This window comes from Trachemys scripta, chromosome 1, assembly GCF_013100865.1.
Source record: "Trachemys scripta elegans isolate TJP31775 chromosome 1, CAS_Tse_1.0, whole genome shotgun sequence".
Taxonomy (NCBI): Eukaryota; Metazoa; Chordata; order Testudines; family Emydidae; genus Trachemys; species Trachemys scripta.
In genome coordinates, this window is record NC_048298.1 from 15,508,266 (window position 1) to 15,525,991 (window position 17,726).

Sequence of the window (17,726 nt, forward strand, 5' to 3'; positions counted from 1 at the left end):
AGGGGGCAGTTAGGGGACAAGAAACAGGGAGGCTTAGGTAGGGGGTGGGGTTCTGGAGGGCAGTTAGGAGCAGGGGTCCCAGGAGGGGGCAGTCAGGGGACAAGGAGCGGGGGGGGATCGGGAGTTCGGGGCGGGCTTTCTGGGGGAGGGTGGATAAGGTTTTGGGCAGTCAGGGTACAGGTAGGAGGTAGGGTCCTGGGGGACAGTTGGGGGGGGTCTTAGGAAGGGGCAGTTAGGGGACAAGGCACAGGGGGGCTTAGGTAGGGGGTGGGGTTCTGGAGGGCAGTTAGGAGCAGGGGTCCCAGGAGGGGGCAGTCAGGGGACAAGGAGTGGGGGGGAGGGTTGGGGGTTCTGAGGGGGCAGGAAGTGGGAGGGAGTGGAAGGGGCAGGGGCGGGGCTAGGACAGGACGGGGGCGGAGCTAGGGCAGGGGCGGGGCTCCTCCCATCCTCTTTTTTGTTTGTTGAAATATGGTAACCCTACCTTATCTAACCCCACAACATAGCCCTAAGATGCAGCTACCATCCTGAGCGCCACTGGCTCAGAGGTCCCTTTGACACTTCTGAACCAGTGCAGGTCCTCTGAACAAGTCAGCCGAATGGAATAAAGATTAAGATGCACAGTGTGGGGGAATGACAGCATACCACAGTATTTTGGAACAGGTGTTTGGATATTGCGCTAAACCGCTGGTTTCTCCAGCTACAAGAAATTTGCAATTGCCATGACAACAACAATAACTTTCATGTGGCCTGAACAGATATCTTGGTGACTCACAGACTAATCTGGAAGCTTAACACGACTGCCTTTGAAGCAAGACTTTTAGCATTTTTAAAATAGGGATTCTGCTTCAGCCAACTGAGAAATGCAATTATGAATGTCTTGTTTACATTTTCTGTATTATTTATTTGTTCTCTCTATATCTGGCAGAATAGGTTTAAAAAAATTCAAATCAAATCTCTCCTTCTGGTATTCTCTTTCAACAGTCACCTACATTGCTGTTTAATTCTGGTCAGAAGAAATTTTAAGAGGCACATTTCTCAGTGGCATTGTCTAAGATTCAAAGCAAGCAATCCTCCGTTAGTTGGCTGTTTGCCACGGCAACTTCTCTGATCCAGATTGCATTTATTAATATTCACTGCTGTGGGTTCTCAAGCCTCTGCTTGGGAAAAAAAAAGTGTTAGAGAGAGGTTGAAAGTGTTATGAGAGACAAAAGCTACATAATGAAGGGCAAAACTGCTCTAAACTACCAGCCAAATGTTCTCTATAATAGCAAAGGACTGACACAGTTGTATTTCCCATATAATACCTTCAGCACTTCACAGGCTCAAGTACTATCATTTCATTTCAGTTGCAGCAAGTGGTTAGTAGAAACTCTAAACAGGACAAAGCTTTTGCTTTGTCTGGTAGTGTAAATTTTGACAAATAGGGGAAGAGGCTCCGAGATGGACCACTAAAGTCTGCCTTCTTATCAGAATTTCCACTGCCAAGCACATTCAGAGAAGACTTCAATGTTACATGTATGGAAGCTATTTTATTTCTCCATGTTTTATCATTCACATGATTGATCTTACTCAAATGTCTTCCCTTTCCCTCAATTCACTGTCACCATCATCTTTGGATCCAGGGGCATGTGTACCTTGATAGGCCAGGTTTCCAGAAGACCATAGATCAAATCAAGATTGGATGTATTTCTAGAAGATATCTGTTGCTCAAGCAGAAGTTAATAGGCATGAAGCAGGAATTATTGGGTAAAGTTCTTTAGCATGGGTTATGCAGGAGGTCAGAGGATCATAATGGTGTCTTCTGGTCTTAAAATCTAGGAATAGATATTGGAGGTGGGTCTTATAGTCACGTAATTTTGTTGCTAACATAAAATTATTCCCCCTGCCAATACAAGATTATTACTCTCCAATGCTTCTGTCCATTAAAGGCCAGGCAGCATACCCAGAAGTACCCTGGTGCGTCTAGGACACATGCTCTACCAAAAAGGAACCAAGGTGATACTTACAACAAATTTTTGGTCAGCAAGTTAGTTTTGTTCTCTGTTTCCCTATGAACCTTGGCACCAATGGCGAGATTTTCAAAAGACCTCTGCTCCTAGTTAGGCACCTCAATGAAATGGGATGATTTTCAAAAGCTGAGAGCACCCAACAATTCCCACTGATAAGAACAGGGCAGCCGGAAACGGAGCTCTTTTAAAAATCTGGCCATCAATGGCAATGTAACAAAATATGTTACAAGGATGAGTCACAGCAGGCTGGATACATCTTATAATGTATTTCACACTAAAAGAGTCCACAGGAATCCTTTGCAGAGGACTCTTTTGCTACGAACATGAATATTCCCATTGGAGGTGCAATGAATAATCTTAAAAACCCAAATCTGATTGCATTGGGAGTCTGGGGCAATCTTTAAGAGGAGCCTGGGGCGGAAATCCAGGCCGACAGGCCTGTGTGAGAGAGGGGAAAAAAGAGAGTTTACATAGACTTTTAACTCATTTCAAAACCAAAACAGCCCCAAATAGCTGGAAAAAAAAGTATCCCAGGTGTTGAGCCCTAACACATTTAGATAGGGGGCACCATCCAGAAACACAGGCCTTTATCATCATAATGGTATTTAATATGATACATGAAATATTCTCTGTGCCCTGGAAAGCTTCCTTTCATTTTCCAGCCTGATTAGCAAACAAAGAGGTTCCAGTAAGTAGCAGCTTTAAGCATCCTACCCAAAGCTCTGAACTTTGAAGATTTGCACATCATCAATAAGACGCCTGGCAGATTTTGGCCTTATCTACGTGAGACCTTGATTTTTAGACTATTGCACCATCGCTACCAGGTTGCAACGCCACTGGTTGTAGCAATGGTGGGAATTTCAGTGTACACCAAGCGCCAGCAGCCACTGGGATTTTAGCCACTGTGTTGCCTAACGCCTGCTCTGAGCAAGGGTTAGATGACATGGTTAAAAAGCCAAGCAACCGGCTTGTTCTATCTGTGTAGCTACCTGTGGTACCTGTAAGGCCCCCCATTATTGTAGTCCTGAGTGCCTCACTATCTTCAATGTACTTATCCTCAAAAAAAAATAGGGCAGTGCTATGATCTCCATTTTACAGAGAGGGAAATCTGGCAAAGAGAGGCTAAGTGACTTGCCCAAAATTACACAGAAAGTCTGCGGCAGAGCAAGGATTTAAAGCCAGGTGTCCGAAATCTAAGGTTAGCACCTTAACTACTAGAAAACCTCTCTTCTCTATTAGCAGAGTCATTGGTGCTACTACAGGCAGGCTACAATGGTGGTAGCAACAGTGGAAAATTTAAAGAAAAATAATGCCATGTAAACACAATCTTTGAGAACTTCAGGCACCAAATCAAACAAAACCAGCTTACTCACCTAAACGGGTTTCCCCTCTTCTCTTTCAGCTCTGAATTTCACGAGCCACATGATTATTCCCTTCATGTCAATGTATTGCAATAATCAAGAGAGTGACATGAAGGAAACTGACAAGTGAGGAAAAAATCTGGAACCATTTGATTAAAAACAATCAATAACACAGTCAGACAGAACCTAGTAGGTGGGAAGCATAGACAGCTTAGGGTGGAATAATGAGAAAGACCAGATAAACAAAAGCAGAATAGTCATCCTTCTCCTCTCACATGGCTGGAGGCAGATAGAATAATCAGGACATGATTGTGGTTTCAAAGTAAATGCAATAACTCTGCCGAATATTGCAATCCATAGCTCGCTGACCCCTGACTCTGTAATGATTACCATGCTCCTCTCCTGTGTATAGTAATCTTCTGCCCCTGATTCAGTGGGATTCAAACAGGCAATACAATGACACTGAACCCTTTAGCCCAGCTCAGAAAAACTAATAAAGAGGTGATTTTTATTTATTTATTTATTTATTAAAGGAGTAAATGCATTCTGCCGCACGGTAACCTGCTGACACCTTTTGTTAAGGGATAGGAAGGTCAGGGTATCCTAAATCCTTTCACAGGATTTGTTTCTGCAAGTCATCTTGAAAATACTGGGGCTATATTGCATTACTGGGTCACAGACCCCTTACTGGTTAGGTGCAAAAATGCACATGCCAAGGATATTGAGCAATTTCACCCGTTATTTAATATACATGAGGCTGATTCTTAAATCCAAGTTCATATCTAGCTATCAGAGTAGCCACCTTCCTTATTCACTGGCTCTGAAATGTCTATACAGGAATATGTAATTAATATCTTAGGCCTTGTCTACACTAAAAAGTAGCTTTTAACTATACTGACCTGAGGAAGAGCTCTGTGGACCTCAAAAGCTTGTGTCTCTCACCAAGAGAAGTTTGTCCAATAAAAGATATTACCTCCCCCTCCTTGTCTCCTTAACTATACTGGTATAGTTAAGTGATACAGCTCCCCAGGTGCGGATGCAGTTATATCATTTAAAAGATGCTTTATACTGGAATAGCTATTCCCAGTATAAGGGGAAAAAGCTACAAAGGTACATGGCCATGCATTTATACTGGTATAACCATGTCTGAATTGGGGTTTGTACTGATACCTATATTGGCAAAAAAATCACACCCCTAAGGCCTGGTCTACACTACAACTTTAAATCGGATTTAGCAGCGTTAATTCGAATTAACCCTGCACCCGTCCACACAACGACGCCATTTAATTTGAATTAAAGGGCTCATTAAATCGATTTCTGTACTCCACCCCGACGAGCGGAGTAGCGCCAAAATCCATTTTAGTATTTCGATTTAGGGTTAGTGTGGCCGCAATGCGATGTTATTGGCCTCCGGGAGCTATCCCACAGTGCACTATTGTGACCGCTCTGGACAGCAATCTGAACTCGGATGCACTGGCCAGGTAGGCAGGAAAAGCCCCGGGAACATTTAAATTTCATTTCCTGTTTGCCCAGCGTGGAGAGCACAGGTGACCACAGATAGCTCATCAGCACAGGTAGCCATGCAGGCCGATAATCGAAAAAGACCACCAGCATGGAGCGTACGGGAGGTACTGGATCTGATTGCTATATGGGGAGAGGATTCAGTGCTAGCAGAACTTCGTTCTAAAAGACGAAATGCCAAAACTTTTGAAAAAATCTCTAAGGGCATGATGGAGAGAGGCCACAATAGGGACTCAGATCAGTGCCGCGTGAAAGTCAAGGAGCTCAGACAAGCCTATCAAAAAACAAAGGAGGCAAACGGTCGCTCCGGGTCAGAGCCGCGGACATGCCGCTTCTACGCCGAGCTGCATGCAATTCTAGGGGGGGCTGCCACCACTACCCCACCTGTGACCGTGGATTCCGGGTCAGGGATAGTCTCATCAGCTACACCTGAGGATTCTGCGGACGGGGAAGAGGAGGAGGAGGAGGAGGACGAGCTTGCAGAGAGCACCCAGCACTCCGTTCTCCCCAACAGCCAGGATCTTTTTCTCAGCCTGACTGAAGTACCCTCCCAACCCTCCCAAGCCAGTATCCAAGACCATGACCCCATGGAAGGGACCTCAGGTGAGTTTACCTTTTAAAATATAAAACTTGTTTTAAAAGCAAGCATTTTTAATGATTACTTTGCCCTGAGGACTTGGGATGCATTCGCGGCCAGTACAGCTACTGGAAAAGTCTGTTAACGTGTCTGGGGATGGAGCGGAAATCCTCCAGGGACATCTCCATGAAGCTCTCCTGGAGGTACTCCAAAAGCCTTGCCACAAGGTTTCTGGGCAGTGCAGCCTTATTCCGTCCTCCATGGTAGGACACTTGACCACGCCATGCCTGCAGCAAGTAATCTGGTATCATTGCCTGACAAAGCCTGGCAGCGTATGGTCCTGGTGTTTGCTGGCATTCAAGCAACATCCGTTCTTTATCTTGCTGTGTGATCCTCAGGAGAGTGATATCGCTCATGGTAACCTGGTTGAAATATGGGAACTTAATTAAGGGGACAGAGGTGGCCGTTCCTACTGGGCTGTTTGCCTGTGGCTGAAAAGAAATCCTTCCCTGCAGTTAGCCAAGCGCGGGGGGGGGGTGGTAATTGGCCCTGAGCTTTTCGCGTTTGGCTAGCAGGGATCTTCCCTGATACCTGCCACGCGGTGGGGAGAGGGATAAAGCGATCATCCCAGAGAATTCATGTCCGGAGGGGAGAGCGGGGGGGTTAGTTTGGTTTCTGCAGAAACTGCAGCAGTCAACGGGCTTTGCTTGGTATGTGGGAAAGGAGGGCGCAGAAGCCGAAAGACAGTGGCTTACCATGGCTGCATGCAAGCTGAATTCTATTGCCCGGACCTGCGTCTGTGATCTCTAACACCAAAGCCACAGGCACTCAATATTAAGATGGAAATTGCGACCTTGTACTGAAATCACATGTGCTATGTACTGTGAATAGTGTTTTTCACCAAGAAAGAGTATAAGCATTGTTCTGTAAAATGTATCATTTTAAAAACTTCTCTCCTTTTTCTCAACCCTCCCTCCAGCAGCTGCAAATTTATCAAGCCTCCCTCCTCCGTCATGAAGGCTATCTCAGATAAGGCGGCGTAGAAAGAGGACAAGAGACGACATGTTCACTGAAATAATGGAATGCACCCGAAATCAAAGAGCTCATTTGAATGAGTGGAAGGACACTAACTAAATTTAGGAAAGATGCCAGTCAACGCGAGGTCCTAAGGGACGCTCGAGATGAGAGGTGGCAGGCTGCAACGCTGGGGCTGCTGCGTGAGCAAACGGACATGCTCCGGCGTCTGGTGGAGCTTCAGGAACGGCAGCAGGATGACAGAGTGCCACTACAGCCCCTGTATAACCTCCCTCCCCCCTCACCATGTTTCATATGCTCCTCACCCAGACGTGTAAGAACGCGGGGGGGTAGGCTACGTGCACCTTCCCACTCCACCCCAGTGGACAGCCCAACCAAAAGGCTGTCATCACATTGAATTTGTTCAGTGGCCTTTTACTTCCCTCCTATCCTCCTCCCAAACCTCACCCAGATTACCTTGTTGGTTCTCTCCCTATGTTTATTATCAGTTAATAAAGAATACATGATTTTTAAATGATATTGACTTTATTACGTTTGAAAGAAAGCTGGGGGAACGGGGAGGGTGGGTTCCTTACAGAGAATGAATGAGTCAATAAAGGGGGCGGGTTTTCATGAAGGAGAAACAAACAGAAATTTCACACTGTAGCCTGGCCAGTCATGAAACTGGTTTTCAAAGCCTCTCTAATGCACAGCGCTTCCTGGTGTGCTCTTCTAATCGCCCTGGTGTCTGGCTGCGCGTAATCAGCAGCCAGGCGATTTGCCTCAGCCTCCCACCCCGCCATAAAGGTCTCCCCCTTACTTTCACATAGATTGTGGAGCACACAGCAAGTAGAAATAACAATGGGGAGATTTCTTTGGCTGAGGTCAGAGCGAGTCAATAGCGATCTCCAGCGACCTTTTAAACGGCCAAATGCACATTCTACAACCATTCTGCACTTGCTCAGCCTGTAGTTAAACAGCTCCTGACTCCTGTCCAGGCTGCCTGTGTATGGCTTCATGAGCCATGGCATTAAGGGGTAGGCTGGGTCCCCAAGAATAACTATTGGCATTTCAACATCCCCAACGGTTATTTTCTGGTCCGGGAAGTAAGTCCCTTGCTGCAGCCCTTTAAACAGAGTAGTGTTCCTGAAGACGCGAGCATCATGAACCCTTCCCAGCCAGCCCGCGTTGATGTTGGTGAAACGTCCCTTGTGATCCACAAGTGCTTGCAGCACCATTGAAAAGTACCCCTTGCGGTTTATGTAGTGGGTACCCTGGTGCTCCGGTACCAAGATAGGGATGTGGGTTCCATCTATCGCCCCACCACAGTTAGGGAATCCGATTGCAGCAAAGCCATCCACTATGACCTGCACATCTCCCAGAGTCACTAGCTTTCGTAGCAGCACCTCAGTGATTGCTTTGGCTACTTGCATCACAGCAGCACCCACAGTAGATTTGCCCACTCCAAATTGATTCCCGACTGACCGGTAGCTGTCTGGCGTTGCAAGCTTCCACAGGGCTATCGCCACTTGCTTCTCAACTGTGGGGGCTGCTCTCATCTTCGTATTCTGGCGCTTCAGGGCAGGGGAAAGCAAGTCACAAAGTTCCAAGAAAGTGCCCTTACGCATGCGAAAGTTTCGCAGCCACTGGGAATCGTCCCACACCTGCAACACTATGTGGTCCCACCAGTCTGTGCTTGTTTCCCGGGCCCAGAATCGGCGTTCCACAGCTATAACCTGCCCCATTAACAGCATGATCTCCAAAGCACCGGGTACCGCGGTTCGATAGAATTCCATGTCCATATCCTCATCACTGTCCTCGCCGCGCTGCCGTAGCCTGCTCCTCGCCGCCTGATTTTCCAGGTTCTTGTTCAGCATAAACTGCACGATAAGGCGCGAGGTATTTACAACGTTCATGACTGCTGTCTTGAGCTGAGCGGGCTCCATGCTTGCCATGGTATGGCGTCTGCACTGTTCACCCAGGAAAAAGGCGCGAAACGCCGTTGTTTGCCGTTGCTTCCTGGAGAGGGGGGAGGATATACCCAGAACCACCCGCGACAATGTTTTTAGCCCCATCAGGCATTGCGATCTCAACCCAGAATTCCAATGGGCGGAGGAGACTGCGGGAACTATGGGATAGCTATGGGAAAGCTACCCACAGTGCAACGCTCCGGAAATCGACACTAGCCCTGGTACATGGACGCACACCGCCGAATTAATGTGCTTAGTGTGGTTGCATACAATCGAATTTATACAACCTGTTTTCCAAATTCGAATTATATAAATTCGGATTAATCCCGTAGTGTAGACATACCCCAAGTGACATAGTTATACTGGTACAACTTTCAAGTGGCATTGGCTATATCTATCGGAAGCTGCTTTAAGACATTGGCTTAGTTCTGCTTTAACCATTTGATTGAGGAGTTTAAGGGATTCAGCAAGGTAACAAACACATGCCTGACTTTAAGCACATGAATAGTTCTTCAAACTTACTAGGCATGTGCCTAAGTACCCTGCTGAATTGGGGCCTAAATGAGAATGTGAAGTAAAGCTGACTGCTTGCTGTTTTTTCTAGACACTAAGGGTACATCTACACTACCCGCCGGATCAGCGGGTAGCGTAGATGCGATAAATCGATCCCCGATTGCTCTCCCGTCAACTGCTGAACTCCAGCTCGTCAAGAGGCGGAAGCAAAGTCTATGGGGGAGCAGCGGCCGTCAATCCCGCACCACGAGGTCGTGAAGTAAGTAATTCTAAGTCGATCTAAGATACGTCGACTTCAGCTATGCTATTCTCGTAGCTGAAGTTGCGTATCTTAGATCGATTCCCCCCCCCAGTGTAGACCAGGCCTAAGGCCCTAGTCGACACTAGAAAGGGTTTGCCAATAAGCTATACCGGCAAACCCTCCTAATGGAAACATAGCTTATGCCAGCAGAAAAATGTTTTTTTTCTGGTAAAACTTATACCGATTGCCTGAGCAAAATAAACTATACCAGCAAAAGCACTTTTATGCCGGTATGACTGCAGTTACACTAGGGCTTTTGCCAGTATAGAAATGGTGTAAAACAAAAGCCACACCCCTAACCGACATTACTAGACCTCAGCAAAAGTTTCTACAGTGTGGCCTGGTCTACACTGGGGGGGAGGGGAGGGAGGATCGATCTAAGATGCGCAACTTCAGCTACAAGAATAGCGTAGTTGAAGTCGACGTATCTTAGATCGACTTAGAATCACTTGCTTCGTGTCCTCGCGGTGCGGGATCGACGGCCGCCGCTCCCCCGTTGACTTTGCTTCCGTCTCTCGCTGAGCTGGAGTTCAGCAGTCGACGGGAGAGCGATCGGGGATTGATTTATCGCGTCTACACTACACGCTATAAATCGATCCCCGATAGATCGATCGCTACCCGCCGATCCGGCCGTTAGTGTAGACATACTCTGTAGACCTGGCCTAACTTCTCCTTGACCACGCTGCACTAGAAATAGACACACACACAATGCCCAACATCACATTGCCATGTGAGAAATTTCTACAGGCAGCAAAGCAGCAATCCGTCAACTGGTCAAGTCCTGTCCACATCGGTCCCACAAATCAAATCTTCCCACATCCACAGGGACAAGCCAATATCCTCTGAGTCCATTCTATCCAAAAGATGTGCTATAACCCTGCACCATCTGCTAAAAATTACATGTGCCTTCATCACATAGGGCGTATGACTCAGAGACAGTTTATTAATTGGCTTTACTATTTTCCCAACAGTCACTAAAGTTTCCCCCCTGTTTCTACTGTCAGCCAGATGAATTTTAACTGAATTCAGCCACACACATATTCCTCCAGCCGTCTGCAACAAAAGAGAAGCTGACTCAACTTTTATGAATCCCCAACACAGCCACATACCAGAGATACATAAAAACCTCTGGCACAGTATAAAATGTATAGGAACCCTTTTAATGCAGGATGCATCACAGCAAACCCTTGATTTGACTAACGGTTTGATATTTTCATGTAGCCATTACAGCTAACTGGATTCGTAAGTCACATTCCCTTCATGTCTGTAGCTTTAAAAGGGGAGCATTCACATTGCAGCTAAACCGTTAGTATAAATTTCTGTAGAGGAAAATCTTTGATGAAGGGAATCAGGAATGCTTCACAAACCAAGGAAAGAAGAATGAACTAAGTACCCCCAAATGCAGGTGTTGATGATGGACAAGATTTGCACTCAAGGATAGAGAGGCATTTAAGTTTTTTGTTCTGTGTTTGTACAGCGCCTAACAGAACGGGGTCCTAGTCCATGAGTAAGGCTCCTAGGCACTAGAGTAATACAAATAAAGGATAATAATAGTGTGGTACTATATAGAGGTCTAACTAGGAGTAATAGGATAAAATTGAGAAGATATAGGCTGAATATTAAGGAAAGCTTTCTGACCGTGAGCATTATTAGGCCAAAGTTAACCAAATGTTTGAAAGTTGAGCTTCCACTTAAGAAAATGAAACCAATCCAGTCCTCTACCACTGCAGCCTCATCATGTATTGTTAAAAGCCTACTCAGATTATACAGTTTCATGGAATCATAGAATATCAGGGTTGGAAGGGACCTGAGGAAGTCATCTAGTCCAACCCCCTGCTCAAAGCAGGACCAATCCCCAGACAGATTTTTGCCTCAAATTGCCCCCTCAAGGATTGAGCTCACAACCCTGGGTTTAGCAGAACAATCCTCAAACCACTGAGCTTTCCCTCCCCTCTGGAAGAGCTATATACACAAAGGTGCCACAAGTACTCCTCATTCTTTTTGCTAATACAGACTAACACGGCTACCACTCTGAAACCGATATGGGGTCTCAGAATCATAGAATATCAGGGTTGGAAGGGACCTCAGGAGGTCATCCAGTCCAACCTCCTGTGATACTTCATCATGTGATACTTCTCCTTTCTTACATGCTTGGATGAGCAGCGACATAGTTAACAAAATGTTGACATTTAAAATATCACTGGCATCTCAGCTGGCACCCATTGAAATGAACAAGGCAGTTCGTACCACAGATCTATTGTCTCAGGCTCTCTGCAAATTCGGGCAGATATTAGTGTATTGGCTAAACTTTGGTCACATTTTGAAGGTTTTTGCCATAACTATAGCAGCTAGAGACATACTTAAACAAAGAGAAAGCTGAGACCCTGGAGAACCCTATCTTCCACCCCTCTGTAAGTCCTTCATCCTTTCCAGGGGGTGGCACATCCCATACATTGGGAAACACCACATCAGGCTGTGGAAGTGGAATATCTCCCAGAGAAAGTAATGGAAGCCCCAACTCTCAGTTCATTTAGTATTAGATGATAGACCAGACTATAAAAGTTACCATAGAGAACAAGCCCACCTTGATACGGGAGTGGACTTCATAATCTAACATGTCTTTTCCATCTTGCTAACTTCTCTTGTATGACAGAATCCCCAGAACAGCAATATGGAATACGGAAAAGTTGAAGTCCACACCCATATCAAGCTTGCGTGCCAATAAGACCCCTTTGTATATTTTAATGCTGGCAATAACATAACACATTTTCAAGGTTGCCTTGCATGCCAGGTGTTCCATTCTGGAGTGCACTCTGTGGTTTCTTGCACTCTGGTGCCTCCATAAATACTGCAGCTCATAACCGCCACATATGGATCTACACAATAAAAATTAAGACACTTTATGTGAAGCTTTGAAAGCTTTTCCTAGGGGGAATTTTATTCCTATTTAGACTGGCAGAACTAGAATTAAAACTAGCAAAGCTCAAGTAGAATGAGAGACAGAGTCAAGTGAAGAGGAGAGGAAAAAACACCTTTTACAACAGAGGCCTGTCTGATCTGCTGTCAAGGGGAAAAGGGAAAAAAAGGGTTCTGGGCCATTAGGATTCTTCCAGCCACATCTTCTTGGAGATCAAATGGGGATCACAAGTTGTCATTCATTAATGTACAACATAAAGCGAGCAGCACTGTAAACAGAGAAGTGAAAAAGAGGACTAACATGGCCTGAAAATAGATAAAAGAAGCTACTTGATGGCTGTTCCCTGAATGTGATGAGTGTATGACTAGAACTGGGTGAAATGTTCAATGAAAAATGCAGATTCACCGACACTGAACTGCTTCGCAGATTCATGCTACTTGGCTGAATTATTCGAGTTGAAAACAATAGAAATTTAATAATCAACATTTCATTTAGAATTTTTTTGAAACTAAAGGTTTCAATTTTTTGGTTTGAAACAACTTTCTGGTTGCAAATTTTCCTTTAATTGTATTTTTTTTACATTCAAAAACATTGAAAAATGGATGAAATCAAAATATGTCATTCAACCCAAAATGAATTTTTTTTTTAAGTTCACTTGGCTAGCATTTGTGAAAACTTTCATTTTTGGTCTTACCCAAGACAATTTTTTTGTTTTGCTTATCAAAACAGCCAAAGAACCAAAAAAAAACAAAAAAAAAAACCCAGCAGCTATTTGCATAGCTCTATGTATAGCCACCTCTGTACTGCACCTTTAAAATGTTGAGGCATTTCCTGCTTGATGCAAGTGCAGCTGTAGGGAAGCTGCTATTTCTTGTTTAACATAAGAACATAAGAACGGCCATACTGGGTCAGACCAAAGGTCCATCCAACCCAATGTCCTGTCTACCAACAGTGGCCAATGCCAGGTGCCCCAGAGGGAGTGAACCTAACAGGTAATGATCAAGTGATCTCTCTCCTGCCATCCATCTCCACCCTCTGACAAACAGAGGCTAGGGACACCATTCCTTACCCATCCTGGCTAATAGCCATTAATGGACTTAACCTCCATGAATTTATCTAGTTCTCTTTTAAACCCTGTTATAGTCCTAGCCTTCACAACCTCCTCAGGCAAGGAGTTCCACAGGTTGACACTGTGCTGTGTGACGAAGAACTTCCTTTTATTTGTTTTAAACCTGCTGCCCATTAATTTCATTTGGTGGCCCCCTAGTTCTTATATTATGGGAACAGGTAAATAACTTTTCCTTATTCACTTTCTCCACACCACTCATGATTTTATATACCTCTATCATATCCCCCCTTAGTCTCCTCTTTTCCAAGCTGAAGAGTCCTAGCCTCTTTAATCTCTCCTCATATGGGACCCATTCCAAACCCCTAATCATTTTAGTTGCCCTTCTCTGAACCTTTTCTAATGCCAGTTTCATTTCACAGGCACAGCATTGCAGAGTAAACCATTCTCTCCAGTGAGACTTTATATTTGTTCTTTCTTCCTTTGTTGTTTTCCTTAAACTGAAATAAGAATAACCTGGATTAAGAAGCATATGGTAAATTGGAAACTGTGTTAAAATCACTGTAAGTTAGAAGGGCATGCCTAGTCCCGTTTGCATGCTAGTGGAGGAAGCAGAGAAGTGTGCAATCTAAGGGCATATCTTCACTAGAAATGCTACAGCAACACAGCTGCAGCTACTGCTGCAGGGCTGTATTGTAAACACTACAGCAATGGAAGGGGTTTTTCTGTCGCAGCAGGAAATCTGCACCTCTCTAAGAGGTGGTACCTAGGTCACGGAAGAATTCTTCCATCAACCTAGTGATGTCTATGCCGGAGCTTAAATTGGCTTAATTACATCACCCGGGGCATGACATTTTTCACAGCCCTAAGCGATGTAGTTAAGCTCTCCTAACTTTGTAGTGTAGACTAGCCTTAGGTCCTGAGCATCACTCTGGAGCGGGGTGAGTTGAGATGTGCCTCTCTGCTGTAGGGGGCAGTCTGCTCTCTCTTCCTCTGCAATTGGCTGTTTGTTTTTTGTTTCTTTTTAAATAAATATTTTTATTTTAGCTACAGAAGTGTTAAAATGCCTCAAGAGTGTGGCTCACTTGCTGTAGCCGCTATTTTTGTATTTCTTTCTATCTTAATGGAAGACACAAGTTGGACTACTTCTGAGTGATTACATTTTCCTGAAGTTGAATCAGAAAAGTCCTGCAGTCTTCCAGGCATTTTTTCCCACTCTTCATACTCAGACGCTTGGAGTATCATCTCACACTGATCCAGCTCTTTTACAAATCTGGCTTCTGCTGTAGACTGAGGTTCATATTCTTCCCAGAGTTCATAGATTCCTTTTCTCAGGTCTCCTGATAGCAGCTGGGTCAAATGTTTCATAGCTGCCTCCTCTCGCTGATGTTTCTCCTTTTTGGAGATGTTATCTGCAGGTGCTATATCTCCAACAATGTGTTCAGCCATATCATGAACTAGAGCTAGTCGTACTCATCTGTCTTTATTAAGTTGTTTATCTTCAGTTACCAAAGCCACGACTGCCATCCCATACATATGATCTGATATACTCTCTGGTTTCTCTACGTTCCTGTACACCCAGCCTGTTCATGGTAGTCTCTTGAGTTGCCCCACCAGCCTCAGAAACTGCAGCAGGCTCCCGGCGGCGCCACCCAGCGGGCCCACGGCCATGGGGCTGCCGGCGGAGCGGGCCGAGAAAGAAGCAGCGGGGCATGGAGATTTCTGGGTTCCAAGAAATAAAGCAGTGTTATGTTTGTTTTGTTTCTAACTCTCTGTGTGTGTTTGCTGGGACTATAAAGTGCGTGTCTTGCTGTTAAAATTTTGGAAAAAACAACACTCCAGGAGAATATAATTAATTAATATTGGTCAATAACCTGGCAGCACCTACAGGCCTCAGTCATGATCAGGCCCCCACAGTACTGGCTCCTGTACAAACAGAGGAACAGGCCCTGCCCGGAAGAGCTCACAATCTAACAGACTATCATGTTATTAGAAGGACAGTGATGGCTAATGATCTCAAGAAGTCATTCGCTTCCTAAGTGCTGCGTTATTTATTCAGTTTATTTAAAAAACAAAAAACTCAGTATTTTCAAAGGCTGAGATTTGTTTATTATTGAAGAGCTACATGTTCTAATACGTCCATTGACACCGATGGAAAATGTGACTGCCGCACACAATCCACAGGGCAGCATTCCAAATCTGAGCACAGTGAAGTTATGTTAACAGCCAATTTGAGAGCAAGGAAAGTGTCAGAGAGACAATTGTGATATTCAGCTAGCTGGTTTTCCCTATAGGCAGATAGCATCTATTTTGCTCAGTCTATTCCTTCCTCCTCCATAGCACCCCCACTTCCAAGACCTGGGATCCCAGCTCCATGCCGTCCCTGTATCTGTGCTGGTGTCTACTCCCTCCCCATATCCTCTTTCCAAACCCATTTCAAGTCTCCATCCCCTCTGCATTTCTCTCCCTACCCCAGTAGTCTCCTACTCTCCTCATCCACTCATGCCTTCCACTCCCAACACGCTTCTGGCTTAGCCCTGCTGCTAAAACACCACAGCCTGGAACTTGCAGCATGTTAGTTCACGGGCTAGATTCTGAGTTGGTGTCCACTGACTTCAAAATGATTCCTTACCCTAGAAAGGGAAGCAAAAGCTCGCTACAGGCCCAAGAAGATTAGAGCTCTCCTTTGCTACAAAGCCTACAAACACTTGACAAAGGCTAGGCAGGTGGTGTGCGGAGACCACAGCCTGTTCTGATGACCAATATTGTCTCATTGTTTCCTTGTATTCCCCCATCTGTCGGTATCCATCTGTTGTCCCTTTTCTTGTCTTTGATTGCAAGCTCTTTTGTGAAGATGCTGGTTTTTCTGTTCTGTGTTTGTACAGCGCTTAGCACAATGGGGTCCTTGGCCATGACTAGGGTTACAGTAATAAAAAATACAGAATATTTTATATGTATAGATTCCCTTTCATCCAAAGATGTCAAAGCACTGTAAAAATGTTATAAAACCAAGTAGGACCCTCCAAAGAGAAATGATATGGAGAGTGTTAACTTAAAAAAAAATCACATTGGTCTGAAAAATATTTATTACAAAGGGTGCGGCTACACTGAAAACAGGATGTGTGATTGCAGCCAGGAGCGGCACCAGCGTTTTTGCCGCCCCAGGTGGCAGCGCTCCTCCTCTGAGCATTCAGGGGGCATGGGGTCTTTGGCAGCAGGGGTCCTTCCGCTCCGCGTCTTTGGGGCACTTCGGCGGCAGGTCCTGGAGCGAGTGAAGGACCCGCCACCGAATTTCCGCCAAAGATCCGGAGTGGAAGGACCCCCCTGCTGCCGAATTTCTGCCAAGGGCGGCAAAATGCCGCCCCCCAAATCCTGCCGCCCTAAGCGACTGCCTAGGGTCACCTAGTGGAAGCGCTGGCCCTGATTGCAGCATATTTAGACATACACGAGCTAGCTGATCTAACTTGATCGAAGCTAGTTTGAGTAACAATAGCAACTGCAGCAGGGCTTCACTGACTAGCCCTACCCAGACCCTGGCTATATACTTAAGCAGTTGCCGCCCATCCAGCCATGGCTTCACTGCTATTGTTACTCAAGTTAGCGTTGATCTAGCTAGATAGATCAATACTAGCTCGGATATGTCTACACATGCTGCAACCACACCTCCCTATTCAATGTAAACATACCCTTACTGTTGTTACATGTAACATCGAGCATGACTATAACAGAGAGATTAAAGAAAAACAAGTTTCCCTGTTTACTTTGTATATTTGACAGCAGTAGTAGCTAGTCAGTGCCACAGTTTCCCATGTACTGCCATTAGGGTTGGCCAGAAAACAAGATTTCCATTTCATGAAAAATTTCAAAGTTTCGGAATTTGTTTTTATTCCTATCAGGACAAAACTGAGACCTTTCAAAAGATGTTGCAAAAAATAGAGGTGATCTTTTCATGCAGCAACAGGGAAGAGAAAAAACATCTAAAAGAAACAGTGAAATGTGATTTTAAAACTAAAAAATTCGAAGGAGGACTCGAGTACAGGCTATACCTGAAACTTTTAATTCTTTATTTTAAAATTGACATTTCAAGCTGAGGGAGGTGTCTTTTTAAAGCAAAACAGATCAGTCAATAATTTGATTAAAAAAAACAATAGGTGGGTTTTATTTTCAGGAAGAATGAAAATAGATTAGAGATGTTTCCAGTACCTCTCACAATTTTATCTGAAGGCTCATGATATTTGATTACTAAGGCCCAAGTTCCAGTTATGAAATTACCAAAGAATCTCCGCTTTCAATGAAATAAATACATAAATGAAACAAACCAAAACAACAAAATAAAAAATATATGCTTCTTTATCGCTCTGGAGACAAGCGTGAAAATGTGACTTGAGTGGAATGTAAAAGCTGGAAAACCAGAAGGCAAAGAGAAAAAGAAAAAGCACCCAAATTTTAGTCTTTATAAAATAGTCTCATGATTTCT

General features: G+C 44.8%; 1 protein-coding gene and 1 pseudogene across 2 annotated transcripts in view; both read right to left on the reverse strand.

Annotated features, from left to right (window-relative positions):
* Positions 1 to 17,726, reverse strand: part of FRMD4A (FERM domain containing 4A) — a 552,359-nt gene that overhangs the window by 511,968 nt on the left and 22,665 nt on the right. The gene's annotated exons all lie outside the window — the stretch shown is intronic.
* LOC117874758 lies at positions 14,223 to 14,920 on the reverse strand (annotated as a pseudogene).